General features: G+C 44.1%; 1 protein-coding gene across 1 annotated transcript in view; it reads right to left on the bottom strand.

The window, feature by feature from the left end:
• Window positions 1-9,618: 9,618 nt before the first annotated feature.
• The window catches only part of LOC135818791 (S-phase kinase-associated protein 1-like), a 2,905-nt gene continuing 2,479 nt past the window's right edge, over window positions 9,619-10,044 (bottom strand). Inside the window, exon 2 of the mRNA XM_065332036.1 lies at window positions 9,619-10,044. This exon is cut by the window's right edge and continues 188 nt beyond it. The gene's annotated coding sequence lies outside the window, so the exon portion shown is untranslated.

The following is a 10,044-nucleotide window of genomic DNA, read 5'->3' as shown; positions in this document are numbered from 1 at the left end:
CAGACCACCATCGCATGCACGACATTCAGCCGGCCGACCCCGCCGCCTCTTCTCCCTCTGCTGCTGTACCGTCCTGGGGCATTGTGGCTTGCTGAATGACGACGAGACCAACATATCCTTTAGTGAGCGACCGGACGTAAAGACCACACGCACATCTCTATCAAACGACCTGACCACTTGACGAACCCTCCTTGCAAGCTGGTCATTTACGTACGGTACCTTGACAAGTGACGTGTACTGTCGTTTCCCCTTCCGGTGTGGTGTCTGCTGGTGGGGCTGCTCTCGGATGCGTGCGGTTGTCCGTGCGGTGTCGGAGTGTTGTATGGCTGATTGTATAATGCTCCGTGGGTAGTGGTTATCAAGGAGGAGTGCCGTGATCTTTTTAATCCCCCGTTGTCGTCCTGCCTCCGTTGTTGCGTTGTTGACTGCCCTGCGGATCTGGTTGTTGGCGACAGCGATTTTTGTTTCCATTGGCAAAGCAGACAAATACGACAAATGTACACCACTATGGGACGACTTGACAAATAACTCCCAGTCCAACTTGCCACCTGACACCGAGATTGACAGGTCCAAGTAACTGATGGTGTGAGAGTTGGTCGTGTGTGTATATTCTGCGGTGAATTGTATGCGTGGGTGGCGGGAATTGAGATAATCAACAAAAGCCAGAAATGCCGCAATACCAAAGATCCAAACGAGTATGCAATCATCAATATACCGACGATACAAGAGCGGTTTCAGGGGATACTCAGACAGGGCACGTGACTCGAACTTTAACATAAAGATAATAGCCAATGGGGGCGCGAGGCTTGTATGTCCCAAGATGTGGTGTACTCCATGACATGTACCATCTGTCAAGAAGAATACGTCGGGGAAACAGAAAGGACAACACGCAAGAGGACCGAGGAGCACTACAGACAAGCCAAGAACGCGACATTGGGAAAGCCATGGGGAGACCATTATCGACAAAAGCAGCACACCTTCCCATCGTCACCGCAGTTTTCACCATTCGCCCATCTGCAAGTTCTCGCCCGCAGGCAACGGTCATACGTTGACCGCAGAATCATGGAGGCACTATTCATGAGGAAGAGGAAGCCGGCAGTGAACAGTGACAATGGTTGGCGACTGTTGGGTGATGTGTAAATATGTCTGTCATTACCATAATTTGTGCAAGAATGTGTGCACTGTGTGTGTGTGTATGTATGTGTGTGAGTGTTGCTAGAAGTGTGTATTGTTCTGCTTTGTACTCACGCTAGTAATCCTGCACTATCACTGCACTATATTTTCACTTCATACATATCACACAGAATTATAATCTCGCTTCCTGTGGTATTGCAACATTTTACGCTATACCATCACACTTTGGCCACTAGTACTTGTCACATATATATAAACCCCTGTTCTGTCTACAGTAAACTTATTCCTGATGATGGGCCTTGCCCGAAAATTTGAGCTAATGTATATCAATTGCAGTGTAGCCTAGAGACCGTTAGAGAGAGTGTGTACAAGGTGTGTGTACAAGATGTATGGATTCAAGATCCTCAAGTGTTGTGATTATTGTGAGGTTTTGTGTGAAATTTTAATTTTCGGCTATCCCATTTCGTTAATTTCTTACTTTTAGACGGGGTCCATGGACTAGAACACAATAACGTTTTTTAGAAAACTGCCATAACGCAGTTTTTATTGCTATAATTTCTTTTGTTTTTTTAGCTAAGGATATTATTACATATATAATAATTGTGTCACCAATGGAATGCCCTAAACGATGGCCTACATGTAGCGCCTCTACACGTGCATCATATCAAATTCAATACCGTATTATACGCATTTATGTGCAAGCCTTTTCTTGCAGAAAATGGCACTAGTCCTGCATATTCATGTTCTTCTGCAGGGGAATCATATGGGTAGTGCAGTGGCGGTGATACTTTTTTTATACGCAGGTCATTCTGTGGATGTTGCTGTTGCAGAATTTCATGTCATAAAAATAATAATTGTCATGGTCTTTCAGAAAATTCAGATGTCCACACCCTAAATCACATTTACTTGAGAATTATAACCAGGTGCGTGCCGCAGATGTTTTTGTTGATTCTGTGTTTATAATTGTAGTCATGGGTTGTCGTGATAAGGTCATCCGGCATCATATTGTACTGAAATCGTAATCCTGTTGATGTCGATACAACTTTTGGAAGTAGTTCAATGACTTCAAAGTGTTACAAGTCCACGATTGTCTAAAACAACACAGCAAAGTAGGAACAATAAACATGTATTAAAATCAAAGCCATTAATAGTATTAGTGAAGCGGACATTACAAAATGATGAATGAGAATACATTTACTACTAATACTATTAATCGCATTGATAAAGTTATTGTCTCCTCGTCGCCTTTTCATGTATTAAAATGTAAATAAATACATTGTTGAGTCCGACACCTCGTTCCAACAACTACACTGATCCTGAGTATATACATGTAAGGTGCAAGGATATAATGGTTTGAGGTACTGAGAGATAAACAAGGCACTCCATAATAATATAATGTTACACGACTTTGGGGGAGTATGAATGATATCCAGTCAAACCTCTTTAGGACGAACATCAAGGGACCGATGGTATTTGTTCTGTGAGTTTGTCTTAATTAACTCTATTTTATAACGAGTGAATACAATTATTTCTCCAATAGAGACACGAATAGACTTATTCTACAGCGAAAGATTCTAAGCCAGACCTAACCATTGACTCGTCTTGTATGAAACAAATGAGTCACTGAACCTTTCTTTAGCAACATGACGGCAACTGAAACAACAACAGAGAAAATACGATACATGTACAGCACATTCTTGCAGGTACTACAAACAGATCGCAGATCGTAATTCTTGCTCTGCCGGCACGCAACTTTATTTAGGGCCGATTCCCACTACGGTACCGTGAGTGCCGTGCCGTGAGTACCCATGGTGATTTGCTCACGTGAGGGGCAGTTTTGGCGCGAGTTCATTCCGTGGCTCCTGCCGTACCGCGCCGTGGACACTCCGGTGCCGAGGGCCTCTGGGGGGTGGAAATGGCATGCCGTGGTATTCCGCGAGGTCGAATGCAGTGAGTAGTAGGTATTTTACTACTCCCTGAAAGGAAGTTTTATCTTTCTTTTGTATTTGTGGCACGAAGTTTTTTCTTGGCTTTTGGCTTTTCGATTGGTTGATTCTTGAGCTTTCTCCAGTCATCTCCCCGGCCCCCGCTATTTTCCCTCAGGACCAAAGTCAGAAATTGATTAAAAAAAATGGTGATCCGGCCTGCCGACGGAATGCACGGAATGACTGTGCGCAGGTGTAAATCACTCTCAGCTTCAAGCTCGTGCCGTGGGGTACACGTGACCTACCCAAATCGACGGCACGGCACTCACGGTACCGTAGTGGGAATCGGCCCTTAGGGCAGTGCAACCTCGGCGCTACTCACAAATCTAACAGCCCAGACTCGAGTAAACAAATCCAATCGTACGAGATTTTCACGAGACGAGACTGTACCCATTGGCTTGTTTCGTATGAAGCAAACAAGTCACTGAATGCATGAACCGGACCATAATGGAGATTTTCCCTGATATGCGAATTTATTTTGCATACTCGGCCAATGCGTCCTTGAACCTTTCCCTCCAGATTGGGAACTGCCAACGATGCTATGCCACTGCAAAATTCAGATTCTACCCTATTATCGGAGCACGGAATGCCGGAAGCAGTCATGACCAGTGCCTTACTTGTAACGCACCAATGTACAATGAACATGAGTATTTCGACAACACATCTAAGCCTCAGCAGCAACATAAGCCTTACCGTCAAGAAGGTGAACTCGCGTTCTTCGCACTGTTGGCAAGGGCAAAGAGATACGAATGGATCTAAATCCGAATAAAATCAGCACACGTTTCCGTAAACGAAAGGGTGAGCATAAGCAAATGAATCGAAGGAAACTGGTCAACTCAGAGATCACCTGTCATTGAGTATTCCGTAAAAGGAGACCTCGACAGCAGAAAAGCTAAATTTAGAAAAGAGATCCTGTCAGCTTTTCCATTATTTATTGTATTCCACCTAAAATCAGCACACTTTTCGTAAATGAAAGAGTCAAAACAAGCAAATGAATCAAAGGGAACTGGTGAACTCACCTGTCGTTGAGTAATATTCCGTGAAAGGAGGTCTCAGCGGAGCCGAAGCGAAATAAGCCAGGACACGAAATATCCGAAACAGCTCATGCAAGAAACAGTTCCAAAGAAGGTAGGGCCTCGCGCATGCACATCCGAAAACGGACTGCACTGCAACACAATGTCTGCCGTGCACGTGCACAGCACGCGGCTACCACGCGTTGGTAGATCTAATACCGAGCACCTGAAGTAGAATCTTACGTAGCCTAAGTGAAATACCGAGTACCTTACGTAGAAACTTAGGTAGCATAGCGATGTCGTTTTTTCTGCCATGTGAACACAATAATAGAAAAGCTGACAGGATCGCTTTTCTAAATACTAGAACTGTGGTGACAATCATGTACTTATGCTCCTACCTCCGGAAGCATGCCAAATTATGTTCCAAATTTTCAACCACCAAATTATGCCAATAATTATGCCGGCATAATCAGCCCGTGCGTACCACAGACAGGTCATGACGTCTCCATCGCAGCCAACACGCCAGCCTAATAGACTGACTGCGTTCCACCTCCCTTCTACCCCGCTCTGATCCCCTTCGCTCAACTTTAGACCTTGTCTCTCCCAGTCATCGCACCTTATGATCAGTTCTCTCCATCCCCCTATTTCCATGGTGCACTGCTTTTACTATTGTTACCTCCTATCTCCATCTCACATTCTCCCCATTATCGTTTGCAAAGGTGCTTCCCTATTGGATGTGTTCCGTCCCGTCCAAGGATTTTACCCATTCTAAGATGGGCAAAATAGCTAATGCCCATCCTAGGATGGGCACTGAGATGGCCCATTCTCGGATCGATCGACTTGATATGCACCAATATAATAATAATATAAACGCACGTTGATATATATTTTAAATAAAAGCACGTTTTAAATTAACAAACGGGAAAACGAAAAAACTAATTCCACGTGAAGCCTCGGGCTCCGATTCCTGATCTGTCAGATGGAATTTTGACGGCTGCAAGCGATCTAGAGAAGGCTGACTTGCTAGCTCGCCTATTCTCTCAGTATTCTTCACCTCCTCAGTCTACGCCCCCGGACTGCCTACAGCTACCCACAGTCACGGTTGTCGAGCCCTTCGAATTTCGGCATTTGAGTACCACTAGTGTTCTTTGGACCCTATCACACCTTCCTCGGTACAAAGGCACGTCTGGACCCCTCCCTAATCGAATCCTTCGAGAAACAGCTCCCAGTATTTCCGATTCACTACCAGCTATAGTTTAGGTTTTCCTGCCTGATAGGCTGATACCGCCTGTCTTGCTGTATAATTGTGCGCTTTGGACCCTATCGCAAACGCTAACCGACGTCGTCAATGTATGGCACCGGCAGAAACTACGCACCATCATTGGTATCACGTACCCACAACGAATCTCTAACACAGCGCTGTATGCCAGAGCCGAGCAGACCACACTACCCCAAGTCTGCAGGCAACAAAGACTGCTGTGGTTCGGCCATGTAGTGAGGGAAGGCGCAGAATCCTCCTCTTTCCAAGCCCTCCAAATGTCAATCAACACAACAGACATACGACGACCCCGAAGGCGACCACGTTTGAGATGGATCGACGTCGTCAAGAAAGACTTAAAATGCATTAATCTCTCGCTTCTGGATGCTGTGTAATCTGCTTCTGACAGAGCTGCTTGTATTGGCTCGAAATTGTCAACAGATGCGTTGACCTGATGCAATAGACGTCCTTAGCAAAAGTACGATAAGGGTAACTTTTACGGTACTCACTCCCAGCCGTGACAAAAGACGTTATCGGGTAACGGAAAAACGTTACAGAGCTCAAAATAACGGGCCGACGTTCGTTACGGTAATTCTGGAAAAAATGCAAAAACTCGCATTGTTTTTTTCAACTGGCCGGAGATGAGAAGCACGTACAGATCGAGATGAGAGTTGAGATTGCTTCCTCTTGTGACATTTAGCTTTTTTTGGCGAGTTTTGCCTTTCAGTTGACAATGTCTGCGTCCTCTGCTTCGTGCCTTTCAGCCTCTATCCCATCTGGGAAACAAAGGACCAGTTCCACGGCACTCCTGAGGAAGAAATTCATCGGCCTCTCTTTGACGTGCTGGAGCTGGAGAACCCTTACAGTATTCGGTGCTGCGTTTAGGAAAGGGTTTCCAAGGACCTGGGAACAGCGAAAACTCATTTTCGCCGTGCTTTTGTTACTCCAGAGTGAAAGACCTCGCCAAGGTATTCTTTCGGAACGACAGCAAACTAATCCCTGGTTCAAAATTTTGAATTTCCCACACCTGTTTCCACGAAAATTCATATCGCCATGGTTGTCACGACTTGTTGATCGCTGAACCTGGTCTTGAGCAAAGCACACGCCGTGTTACACGTGTGCAGGTCTCACGTCTTCTCCAAATTCCATTCCTTCGTGGACCAGCATCTCGAGCGTCCATGCAATTCGTGGGCAGCGTGTATTGGAACAGGCTTCCGGCAAATATTCGTAGCCATGAAGATATTCTGGGTTTCAAAGCCCTGCTGTGCCCAGATGTTCTTGACACGATTTCTCTGTCTTGACTCATTCGTCAGACATGTGCATTTTGATCTTTTGGTTTGGTCTCTAATCGACAAACTGACTTTTCTCCTCAAATACCTCAACTTCTCTATTTCTATTTCATACATCTGCTTCGTTTATTCCTTACTCTTTTCTTTCTATCTTTTTCTTTTCTTTCCCTTGTCATTTAATCACTGTCACTCACATACAAATACCGTCATAAAATATAATACACAAGATTTTCTCATCTTTTTCTATTTCTTGTTTTTCATTAGCTTTAGCATGTTCATTCACATTCTTCATCATTTGTGAGAACTAGACCTGGTCTAGTGAGAAGGCATTCTACTGCCTGTAATTCTGGTGAAGTAAAATAAAGTAACAACAACAACAACTACTACTACTTCGTCTGAATTATAGCGTACATTGTGCTAAGGGAAAATTCAGCTTGAACGATCCGAAGTACGGAAAGGTTTGCGTTTACGTTAGCGTTTTTTTTGCTAAGGATATCTAATGAGTTATATGCGAACTGTCATCATTATTATTATTATTACCAGCTATATTTAACCTCAGTATCACCTCTGGCATGGTTCTATCAGATTTGAAAACCTCTACTTGAGTATTGTTATCCCAGTATACAAAGGTAAAGGAAGCAAAGGCAGTGCTGGCTCTCATTGCCCCATTTTCCTGCTCCACGGAGTTGCGAAGGTGTTCGAAGGTATGTTGAGCAAGCAAATGACTACATTTGTGGAGGCCAATACCCTCCTCCGTAAGCACCAGTTCGGGTTTCGCCGGCAGCGATCCACCGCTGACCAACTAGTCCAAATGACATCCTCAATAAGAAGAGCCTTTGACAGCAAAGCTTTGTGCGACGGACTCTACCTGGACCAAGAGTACATATTGTGCAACTCGACGATCCCCCAGCCCATGGCGGAATATTTTTGTGACATCAGTCTTTGGCGGCGGTTTGGCTCACTGATGCCATCATGCGTAGCCACAGATCAAAGTGTACAAATGGTTTGTACATTACAGCCACGGTAGTCGAAGCAGAACAACGGACGATAGATCGATCATCGATGTGTCTTGAACTTGACGAACTCTCACCGGTATCTACAAAACAAGCGCGGGAAAGCATACCCACTTAATCATGCTTCTGCCAAAGAATGACGCAATAATAAAATTCCGCCGTGGGTGAACCCATCGCAGCTCAAGATAGGAGTTGCACACTCTTGGTTATGTACTCTTGCCTGGACTTATCAAAAGCATTCGATAAAGCCAGCCATTCTGTCCTGTTGCATCTTCTCTCCTCATTCTGCTCATCATATTCAGTCAAAATAGCTCGGACCCTTTGTCTGTGGACGCTCTATTCATGTTCAAATTGGTAATCAAGTTACATCACTACATCCGGTGGGGACAGGAGTGGCGCAGGGTTCTCATCTAGACCCACTACTAACTAACATAAGTTACTGATCGACATTATCCAAACAGTGACTACCAACACCTTGAGCCTTTTTGCGGATGACTCCAACATTCTGTGCATTTCCCTACCGACTGCCACAATTACGGCTCACTTGTCTCAGATTGAGACTGAGCAGCGTGTACTTCTTGGGCTGAACATTCTGGATAACGTTTTAACGTAAGTGTTATGTGCCCATAATATATTCTAGGCAGGCAGGACCACGGCAGCAGAGCGAACTGTTCAGACTCCCTTCAGTTTAGACTACGTCTTTGGGAAATCCTCAAATATATAATAATAATAAAAAAAATAAAAAAAGATGAATGAAGCTAGCCTGTGTCGACCTGAGGCTCATCGCCATCTTGCAGTCATATTAACCCCCTCCCTAGATTTCCGTGCGCACATTCGTTCCACTATCTCTAAAGTTCGTAGCAGACTGTGACTAATAATAATAATAATAATAATAACTGGTTTGAGGGAAAGAGACAAACGGGAAAAGTCTGAAGAAAAAATTGACTGTCACCACCAGGACTCGAACCAGGGACCCTCGCTTGTAGCCAGCGATGCTCTAACCACTGAGCTATGGTGTAGTCGTCATCCAAGCAGAGACCGTTCATCATAATAATAGTGACTGTTTTTGCTTAGTCGTATGGCTCTTTTCTTTCCTCCATCGGTCATTTCTACCTTGTATAAGTCATACGTCTGTAAGAAGGCCTTAGGCCTGTGGGGATTGCCCTCTCAAAAATTTAATAATAATAATAATAATACGTTCGCCCTACCCTGGAGTACTCTATCCCCGTCTGGTTTTCCTCTCTGTCGGTCCAAGACCAGGATAGTGCTATGAGTAGGCTCCAAGCATCTGCAGCCAGAGGATATCTTGCCGCCAGATTAGGGAGAAAGCCAGATTGAATGACTCCAAAAGAAAATCTTAACCAGCGTGCAGGCTGGGAAGCTATAAAATGGCGATTACAGATCCTTTCATTATGCTATTTTCACCACATTGTCTACACCTTTCCTTCTGTTCTCTTTGATTTCAAATTTCGATTTTCATCATCCTCCCGACACCCTAAATCTCTTGTCCTTCCACCAACTGGCAGTTTCTTCGCTAAATCCTTCCTTTTCCTTATCGCTGTTGCTTGGAATACACTTCCTGCTGCATGCTGATCTACGTTCACTCGATAGCCCCATGCTATTTAATCGCCAGGTGAGGAAGCTTTATGAAGTTTACCGCTTCTCAGTTTTCGGCATACCTAGTTTCATGTGTTGAACAATGTAGTCTAAATCTGCTACTGCAGTTATTTTGTTTTAGTACCCTTCCAGAGTTCTATCAGCACCCCTGCTTCTCAAACCTACATTGTATATTATTGCAGAGCCGTCTGTCCGCCTGCTATTTCCCACATTGTAATGTTGTGCCGTTTCAATCGCCATTATCATATTGGGCCGTGAAGCCTTCCAATTTTGGTTTTCGATGTTAAATAAAAAAAAAACACCAACAACAACAAAAACAACAACAACAACAAATGATAACTTTGGTCTTACTGCACAAATCCGTGGGGGAATTTCTTCTTAATAACAAGGAAACAAGGTAACAAGGTATCATTAGCGAATATATAAGGTATAAAAGGGGGAGGAACATGCGATTTAAAAGCAAATAATAAGATACGTCAAAGAATCGGCAAGAGTACATTGCCATAATAGACAGCGAGAGAGATGGAGGGAGAGAGAGAGAGAGAGAGAGAGAGAGAGAGAGAGAGAGAGACACACACACACACACACACACACTCACACAAACAAGATGAATAATGAGAAAGAGGAAGAAAGGAAGAAATTGCGCAGAGAGTCCAAAGTAAAGTAAAAGAACAATAAAAAATAAAATAAAACAAATTCGTACCAAAAAGGAAGGAAAACGAGCCACAAAATTGA

This window comes from Sycon ciliatum, chromosome 6 (assembly GCF_964019385.1).
Source record: "Sycon ciliatum chromosome 6, ocSycCili1.1, whole genome shotgun sequence".
Taxonomy (NCBI): Eukaryota; Metazoa; Porifera; class Calcarea; order Leucosolenida; family Sycettidae; genus Sycon; species Sycon ciliatum.
This window is presented reverse-complemented; position numbering and strand designations above follow the sequence as displayed.